The sequence below is a fragment of the Galeopterus variegatus genome, unplaced genomic scaffold (assembly GCF_000696425.1).
Source record: "Galeopterus variegatus unplaced genomic scaffold, G_variegatus-3.0.2 Scaffold1643, whole genome shotgun sequence".
In the NCBI taxonomy this organism is placed as follows: Eukaryota; Metazoa; Chordata; class Mammalia; order Dermoptera; family Cynocephalidae; genus Galeopterus; species Galeopterus variegatus.
In genome coordinates, this window is record NW_007727754.1 from 270699 (window position 1) to 280824 (window position 10126).

Sequence of the window (10126 nt, forward strand, 5' to 3'; positions counted from 1 at the left end):
CAGCAGTGGTGTGCTTGGAGGGGTGGACTAGGAATCAAGACAAATTAGGTTTTGGCTTGAAATCCAGAATACAGTGTTGCTAGATAAACATCAAAAATAGCAATGCTTACATTTTCTATTTATTAAGCCCTTTTCTCTCATCTATTTTCTGCGGGTATTTATATAGATGGATGTGGAGATAGGTACCTGCTGTAGTCCCTGTTCTCCACTGGGAAACGTGTTTGTTATTTTTCATGGCCATTCTATTTTAAGATTTGCTTTCAGAAATGCTAAAAAAGGGACTGATGGTAAGCTGACTTGCTCTGCCCGGCAAGAAGAAACAGGCGACAAGTATTTCTCTAGTCACTGTAGGAATAAACCAAAAATGTTTGCTCTTCTGGCTGTGTTATCATGCTTCTTTTAATTTCTTTAACCTGCTTGGATGCAGTGGAAAAGAATATTAATTAATCAACATAAGAACAAGCCTATATTCTGGAGAGAAAGCGATATACCTGCAATATAGTTGTATCTCTGTTATATCAAATAATCTAATTTACAGTGATCCACATTTCTTGGTTATATAGGTTTTGAGGCAGTAGGCCTTCAAATATGCATTCCATACAAAATTAATTTAATCCTTACAGGTATATTGTTAAGACATTCTATTTAACTTTAGTAAGATAAAAACCACAAAAAGTAAGGGCAATGACTTTAACTTTTAACTATCTTTTGCTATATTTCATACCTGGGTATTATCCAGGGCCTTATTGGTAAATACTAATATTAAATCCATGGCTACAATACTGCTAATGAATGAGTACACTGCCTTATTTTCACCTAGATCATATTCCAAAAGCCTAGAGCAGTGCTCCTCAAACTCTTTCCCACAGATCGGTGCTGAGACAAGCAGTTTTGTTACTAGTCCACCACGAGACAGGCACAGAAATTATGAGCAAGCCTTTAGAAATACCTATAGCAACATGACACAGTAATTTTATGTTTGTAGAATCTAATAACAAAAAGCTGAGTTTGTGTTTTGTATGTCTGTTTTAATTTTATTTTTCTAGTAATTCAATTTTATTCTATTTTATGAAAGTATCAATCCACAATAGATGGTAAATTAAAAGAAAGAAACATCCTTCCCAAGAATTAAAACACTCAGAAAGGCAGTGCCGCATAGTGTGCAGGATCAGGATGGGATTCCAGCCTTTCCACACAAAGCCATGTGGACAAATTTCTTAAACCCTTTGTATCCCAATGGACTCAGCTGCAAAATGCACATAAGGAAATCTATATCTCGAGATTCTTGGCATTAGAGAGCTCCCAGTTTCCTCAGCTGCAAAACCTTGGGGAAAGTCTGCAGCTCTGTGCCTATTCAGTGTCCAGCAAAAAGTTAGCAGTTATTATTATTGAAAATGTATTACACATAGTAGGTAATTAATAAATATCAACTTTTTATTTGTATAGAGAATCCTGAAACTATCGTGGCTCATGGCCTTAAGTTCAAACTTCTGAGTGACCTGGGGCATCTCCACCTGACCATGCCATATACTGATGCTCTAAAGAATGATCGAGAGTCTTTGAGAAGGTATGTGGATGTAACCCATCGATATAGGCCCCTCTATTTACCAGTGGACCCTTCTCCTCATATTTACATCAGAGAATATTTGTCTCTGGGCTGTCTCTGCATTAAATGATATAATGCTGGCAGAAGGCAATTGACAGTCATATCATGAGAATACAAAGACTAGCTATTTCAGGTAATGGAGGAAAATGGCAAAGAGAGATAATCCTCTTTCTTCTTTCACAAATTACTAACATAATGTGTCTTTTCATGCCCTCTTAAAAAAAATACTTGAGGGGTAGTTGTAATGAGTAAAAAGAAGACCAGGAAAAAGAAAAAAAGCTTCTACACCACTTCTGAGTTTACAAAACATTTTAATCTGATTTGATTCTTACGACACTATGGTCAGACCTTTTTATTCCCATTTAACCAGTAAACTTAGGCTGAGAAATCAAATGCTTTTCCAAACATATATTGCTAGTAAGGGCATACCTTAAACTTGAGCCCGATCCTTCAAATCCTAAAATCTGTACATAGAAAATACAGATGAAGCAAAGTTATATACAAAAGAATATTTCAGGAGAAGGTCTCAGAAAAACAGTTTGATATGTGAATAACTTTAAATCATGAGTGTAGACCTTCGTGAAAGCAATACAATGAACCAAGAATGAATATATGGATGGGATGTGGGTAGGAGAAAATTCATGTATATTCAAAAATAAAGATGAATATTAGGAAAAAGTGTTCAAAAGACTACAGCTTGTGTCTAAGTCATAACTAGATTCAAAACCCACAGACACAAATGGAAAAAAAAAAAAGGAAAAGCCGACAGACACTCATAAATGGCCCCAGGCTTAGAGACAGAAGTGGCCTTTGAGGATGTCAGACAAACCCCACAGAAAGCCCCAGCAGGCACCTTCAGCAGCAGAACTAACCTTACCCCTTGGCCCAGTTAACTATTCCCACTCTGGGGAGCTCTCCAAAAGGCACGGGATAGATCACACTCAGAAAAATTTCTCCAGCTGCCACCAGATGCCTGCAATCTCATCAGCTCTGTATTTGATCCTTGCTAAGAGGTCAGTCACCTTTACAAGGGCAGCATCTCAAATGTTCTCAGTCATCTAGACCTTTGTGTGGATGAGTTTGAGGTCCTTTCTTGAAAGGGGGTTTTCCCAGTAAAGGGAAGCAGAGAGTCAGGGCACTGGGCATTCTACAGGATTAAGGATTGAGTACACCTCCTCAATAAAAGCTGGCAGGAAAATATTTCCTTTTCACAAATTTTCCTGATATTAGCCAACATTCTTTGAATAATAATGCATCATATAGAAAACTGTGTATATGGGATATGTGAGTATATGCACAGACACACAATAAATAATAATATCAAAGATCATTGCTAATGTTTACTGACTTCTTAACATATGTCAAGCACTGTGCTTTACACTCATCTCATTTAATCTTCAGTCACCCTATGGGGGTGGTATGACTACCTTCTTCATTTTACAGATGAAGAAGCAGGTTTAGAAACTATTTATACGGCTAGTAACCGGTGGAGCAGGAATTCAAACAAGTCAATTCAATTCCAGTTCAACCACATTTCTGTACTAAACTTAAGCTGCAATGTTTTCATCATAACACACACACACACATACACACACACACATACACACCCCTCAATATTCTAGACCCCATAGCAAGGAAGCCAGAGCCCCCATCCACTGAGTTTTTAATCTCCTGGTTTAAAACACAAAATTTGGACTAAAAAGTACACAAAAATTGGACTAAAAAGGAAAAAAATGCAGCAGTTCATTTTCAAAAAAGATAGGAAAGAAGAAAGGAAAAAGTGAAAATTGAATAAAACCTTAAAGTGTGGAACATTTATCAAGGTAGAAATAGAAAACAAAGAACTTTTTGTATCTCTGAAAGCAGACAAATGTAACTTTCTTCAGCCAGGAAGAATCGCTTTAAGTAAAACAAAATTTTACAAATTGTGATGGAGCTTTTTTCTAAGTTATAATGATGACCATCTAATGCCTCTAGGTAGAAAAATGTACATAGTATCATATAATTATGGTAATTTATAATTCACCTATGTATTGTCAACTCATCTGCCTGATAACTTTGTATTTCTCTCTTCTGTGCTTTTCAGACTTGAATAGGTATGTCTGAGATGTGAGAGTGTTGGAGGACAGGGTAAAATAGTGACTGGTACACAGTAGAAGCCCAATAAATGTTCTCTGAACAGAGTCGTGGAAGAGCAAACATGGCACACTCATCTCAATTATTAGCTTTACTCAAGGTAAGCAAATTAAAACTTCTCTTTAATAATAAAGCAATCACATTATATAATGGGATGAAATGCAAAATGTGAGTGAATTTCTCAGCTAACACCCAAAGCTTCAGATCAAGAGTGGTCTTGCTTTGCTACCTGCTTAGGGCAACATCCCAGACCCTTAGGAGTCCTTGTTCTTCCCCTCCACTGTTTGCCAACTTGGCTGAACAATTTGTCACGTATGCACATATGAGTATGCGTGTGCAGGTATTTGACCTGGATCATGTATCATTGATCTTCATACTTTAAAATGCATCTGTCCAAGGGAACTATTATCTTTACGCCATGTTAGAAAGAAATGGTCCATCCTTCTTTTTTGCTGCAAGCCTATTAACAGATAGCACAGTGGGCCCCTAAGAACCATAGCAGCCAAAGGGGGACAGCCTCCTTTCCTTTCTCCTCACGGTAACAATTACATTGTGGTTCACATTTTATGCGATTATTTGATTTGAAAACAAAAGACATTTCATTCTCTGGCATTTTTCATTTAAAAGATTAGAAAGAAAACACACACACAAAGTCATCATTATGCTCTACTCCTCCAAAGCTCACCCTTAACCATGACTATCTTGGGAAAGGGTTTTGAAAAATCAGAAGGCACTAACTAAATAAATGTGAAGCTTCATGCTATTAGACAACCAGGAGGCCATTTAGAGTACTAAAGTGCAGCAGAGGTGGCCCTGACCAGTGTCTAAATAAATTTGTCTCTATCCATGGCAGTGTTGCTATAGTCAAGCAAACAAGGACATGGTAACTTTGAAACATTTTGAAGTTATTGATCCTGAACCCTTCTTTATAAAATAAATGAGTCCCTAAAATTCCTCATGGACCTCAAGGGACATTTATAAATAGAAAACCTTTGTCAACTTGAGGCCAAATTGGCTAAAGAATTAGTCTGCTAAAACAGAAGGGACCTCACTCCTTGAAAAAATTCCAGGTACGATCATGGTACGAGCATCCACTGGCCTTTAATCACTCATGTTTTTCTGGCTAAAACTTCACAGAAAAAGTGATTATATTTTTTCCATTGCACCCTCTGTTAACTTTTGATCCAATCTGATAAGAAATATCCAGAGAATGGTCATAGAATGTAAAACAAAACAAACCAGGTTTATACTCCATGACAAGATGGCGCACGTGAAGGCTCTAACTCCAGTGGAAGAAGAGGCTTTGTAACATTTATTTCAGCATATGAGCACGTGGCCCCCACTAAGGAGCATTCTGATTTCTTCATAAAGTGAGTGACAATATTACCACAGTAATTCAACACCTCTCAGAACTTTAGCCTTCCCACCATAAATGTTTATTACATTCATCCATCCTAAATGACTCTTGTAGAGTGATCTAGGCTTCCTTAAAAATACATTTAGTATGAATGTGAACTGATGTTATTCATCCCAATTTCACCACTCACAGGGAAAATCCGCTTCAAGGAGACAATTCCACAGCCCACTGCTGCTCAGCAAAAAGGGCTAATGCCTCTCCTGACACTTTCTGCCCCTAAGCTGTCATCTGCATGGACACAGAACAAAGCATCCCACATGGCAGAGTGGCAGGTCAAAGGTCAAGGGTCAATAGAGTGCTGTGTTGTGTGATATAATTTGCTTTATTAACTGAGCTTCACAAATACATAAGGAGGTGTATACTTACCACTTAGGTAATAGTAATCAAAATAACATAACACTGTGAAATCAGTTTTCAATTTCTTGTTCTAATAGAAGCAAACAATGACATGTAAAATGTCCTGTTTGAGGTACTTTACAAATGTGTATATTTAGCTGGAATTTTCACCCTGCATATTTAGTTTCTTTTTTCTTTTTTTTTTTTTTTCATGTCCGGCAACAGATTGCAACCCTCAGTGTCGCGCCCGTACCGGACCGGGACCGGCAACGGGATCGCAACCCTCGGTGTTGTGCCCGCACCTTGCTCAGCCAGTGAGCGGGAACCGGTCTGTATGTGGCATCCGAACCCTTGGCGGGAGTGCCGCCGCACTCCCAAGCGGCGCACTGTAGCAGTGCGCCACCGGGCTGGCCCAAGTTTCTAATAACCCATTTTATTATTAAAATATTTTGGAATTTGTCCACTACATTCTATTTAGTCAATGGTAGGAAGTAGCCCAAGAGCATGCTGGGTAGAAGGGGACACCCATTCTGGTTGACAAAATCCACCATGGTCAATCCTCGAATGTGAAATTTCTGCATCCTATAATCAGGAGTCACTGGGCATTTGATTAAATACCCCAGGCATTTGATCTAACCTAATTTCATTTCTCCCCTCAATGGGCAAACAAGAAAAATTAGACCAAGAACCTGAAGAAACAGAGTGTGTTCTTTAATATAGACGTGCTTTTATCTAACAACCTGCTGTGAACAAAATGGGCTGGCATTCAAAATGTTAGTCAGCTTAACTCCCAGTTGGTGGGACTGGGAAAATGTAGGCATGCCGTCATATTGCTAGGTTTCTGTTCTTTAACTGCCAACTGGAATACAATAGAGGAGTCAAAGGGAAACAAAAGAGAGATGGATCCAGAAAGAACCAGAAGGATAGCAACAAAGCAAGCAAAGAAAATAATAGAGTCAAAGACATTGTGCTCAGTAAGGTTGGCATCCCAGGCTATTCTCACATGGAAGATAATTATGCTTCGACTAATTGCTTTCCCTTCAGAAATTCATGATATTTTACAAATTACGAAGTGTCTAGTAGATATCCATCTTGTTGACATTTTTTAAAAAGTTGTATGATAAGCTTACCCCAAAGGGTGAATGGCTACATTCCATTTCTCAGAGGTGGATAATGTAAATATTATGTATTATGGAAGATTTTAGTATAAACATCCAGGGTAGCAATGTTGGACTACAAAGAGAGCACCTGCATTTCGATGGATTACAGTGCATGTACCGAATGAAGAGGGCTAGATATTGGAGCACCCTCATGTTGTATCTACAGGCACCTGGAACTTAAGTTCAGCTCCTCTATGATCTTGTCATTGTCTTTTGTACTTTTCTTCCTTCCCATGCAGACATTATATTATTACAAAAGTAAATGCGAGGCTGCCACTTACTACGAAATTATTTCCCCTCTTAACTTTATTTATTTATTTATACTTAATTTATTTTTTCTCCGTGGCTGGCTGGTACGGGGATCTGAACCCTTGACATCAGTGATCCTTCTAACTTTAGAACACATCAAAGTATACCCTTGTCTTTGGTTTGTTCAGTTTAAGAATTAACATAACAAAACCATTTTCCCCCATGAGAATTATAATGTACACAATTTATATTATATTTAAATTGTTATATGATATGCTGAGTTTTCTAAGCTGTAAAGGATAGAAAACTATAAAAATAATGTGATTTATACATAAATATAATATAGTCAAATAGCTTGGCTTTAAAGGTCTCAAACTGGTCACAACTCAGACCATGTATATGAACCTTTGTATTACAGGTTTCTGTGTTAAACAGATAAATGCAAACTTTCTTGGGCCTGGGACAGTGATAAATAAAATCCAATGAAATCTCATTTTATGGGACATGAGAAAATCTTACCTTGTCAAATGAGACATCCAAAATGTTGCATTTTCCCTGTGATTTTATTAAAAATGCAGTAACATCTTTTGAATAAATATTCTTTTTTATAAAGCATTATCACCGGGTATAATCAGAATCAGGATACTAATTAGGTGATCCAGAGTTAGAGAACAAATTATAAACAACTTTTGTTATTGTCGTTTCAGTCAGTCTGTAAAGTTCAGGACAAGAAAAGTAAATAAGAATTTTCCACTGACCAGCAAAAAGAAAAAATCAATACTAAGGTCATTATATATATCACCACTAACTTGCTAGCATTTTATATTTAACTTTTTTATAATCAATTTTTGATCCCACAAATTACTAAAACTCAACTTATATCTACCTCCAGACAAAACGAGATGGTAATTTGGCAATTTTCTAGTTTGAGACCAGAATTATCCTCCTTAATTATCTACTCTGATCAAATTCATTGTAAAAATGACCAATTTACTACCTCATTCACATGAGGAAGATAATACTATAGAATGTGGGTCCCAGAATAGAATAACCAAATGCTACCTAGGGACAGGTAAGCGTGCTATATAGTGTGTGGGTAACTTAAATTGTTCCAATTTGCTTTTGAAACAATTTCTATATCCTTATTATGATTTCCAAAAACATACACTTTGAAGCAAGATCCATTAGCATACAACATTTTCTACTTCTGGAAGGCAGCTCACAATAAATCTCTTACCTTTTAGAGAGATGGAAGAGCACTGGGCTCAAAACAGGATGAGTGATGCATAAAATGTTCTTCAGCTGACTTCCCATGGGATTTATACATCCAAACCTAGGAACACTGCCTGCCTGCACGAATGGAATGCTAAGCAAGGCAGTGAAACAACCAAAGCATTATGAATAGGTTTTCAACTTTGAGAAATCTAGAAGAAACTGTAAAATAAGTAAACGAACAAGCAAGTTGTGTCGAAAAATTATAGCACAAATTAGCTGTAAAAATATACAGTTTAAATAAGGAAGTTCAGTGATGGGCTCATATTTTTAAATGCAATTCTGTAAATAATATACTTTTTCTTAGAAACTGAAAGGCTATTGCATTCTTGGTTATAGATTTAAGAAAGAGACTGTTTTATATTGGCTAACACAAGAATTCCACAAGGAAATCACTGGATCTGCACTACAGATAAATGTCAAAGAGTCAATAGGTTTTTTCCCAAAGTCCCCAAGAGAATAAAAAAAAAGAAGTGAATCTAAGAAAAATAAATAAGAAAATTGTATATGTTCAGATTCTAATAAAATTTCCTCATTTATTTTTTTCTGAAAAAATTACTGCTAATTTCTTAAAGCTATAGTTTCATGTAAGACTTGTTTCCAGTCTAAATTTAGCTTCCATTCCTTGTGTCATATTTCTCTAGGCATGAGAAGGAAAATCGATGTCCCTACTCACCTTTGGAAGAATTTCACTGCCAAGTCTCCATGGTTCTATGGGATCCAATAATCCGTGGCTCAGTATTGATTTTTCTATGACACCTGTAGAAACAGCCTCTCCTTCCTTTCTAACAAAATATAGCAACAAAGATCGTGTAGTTTCTGAATGAATTAAACATAGGCTATTAAGCACAACTTCATCCTGCAAGAAAATGTGGTTATTTTCTAAAAATGTTAACATTGCTTGATTTTTCTGAGCCATTTAACAACTGTTTAAAGATAATGTGAACATCTATACTTAAAGATAACTTGAACATAATTTTCTTAGGTTTCTTGCAGCTAACTCATAGCCTATAAATAGCATTTACTTTCCTAAAGAAATGGACAAATGGTAAAGCCTATCAAAGTTCAATTTGCAATTTAAAAATATCTCCAAAATCAAAATATTTTTGAGTATGAAAAACCACAGTCATGCCTTTGAAATCTAAAGCTTTGATAAAATTGAAGACCTTCGAAAGAGTGGAGTAGAGCATAAAATCCTAGGAGAGATAGTGGGTTAAACTTTTGGGTGTGTTTTACACAACTGAAAGAGTTGGAAGAAAGGGCAAAAACCACCAAGCATTCCCACTTTTCTTGACAAACATAAATGCAAACAACAACAGCAACAGCAAAATAAGAATCATGTTTCCAGCATTCTTCACACACCTGATTCTAACCTCAAAGGTATTTGTTTCACCCTGGGCAGATTTCTCTGGGTGTGTCTGAATATACTCCCTGCTGTCATTGTGGGCTGGTTGGAGCCCACCAGTTGTCCACCTACAGTTGTCCACCCGCTCCATTACTCACTCCATCAGCCTCAGCATCTGCAAAATGAAAATGCAGTGTCAAAAAAAAAAAGTTTCTTTTACTTTTGCTTTTCCCAGTAAAATCCTAGGGAAGAAAACACAAAGCAGGTTCTTTCCCACAATATATGTGATATCTTGGTTAAAAGTGACATGGCTGTGTGGCATTCTGACAGATTTAGCGTTAGGACCTGACAGATAGAAACCTGCAAGAACAACCTCCCTGCCACATATATTTAAGCTCATGTAAGAACTTTGATTTGATAGTCCCTAGATTAGCTTTTGCAACAGTGAGTGCCACTGGCTTTTGAGCTGATTATAAATGATGCTATTTTTCACATGGCTGCCAATTTGAGCTCCCATTTTACTAAAATGCAGGCATTTTAATTGCTCATCAAACCTTTACACATTTTTTGAGTTAAATTAGATCAATCCAAACTCCAGTTCTCAA

The 10126-nt window shown here is 36.8% G+C and overlaps 1 long non-coding RNA gene across 1 annotated transcript; it reads right to left on the reverse strand.

The window, feature by feature from the left end:
* Nucleotides 1-7441: 7441 nt before the first annotated feature.
* LOC103594912 lies at nucleotides 7442-9680 on the reverse strand. The gene is made up of 4 exons (XR_550888.1): nucleotides 9539-9680; nucleotides 8853-8957; nucleotides 8142-8270; nucleotides 7442-7616 (listed from the first exon to the last, which is right to left on the reverse strand). It is a non-coding gene; the product is annotated as an uncharacterized LOC103594912 (long non-coding RNA).
* Nucleotides 9681-10126: the final 446 nt, after the last annotated feature.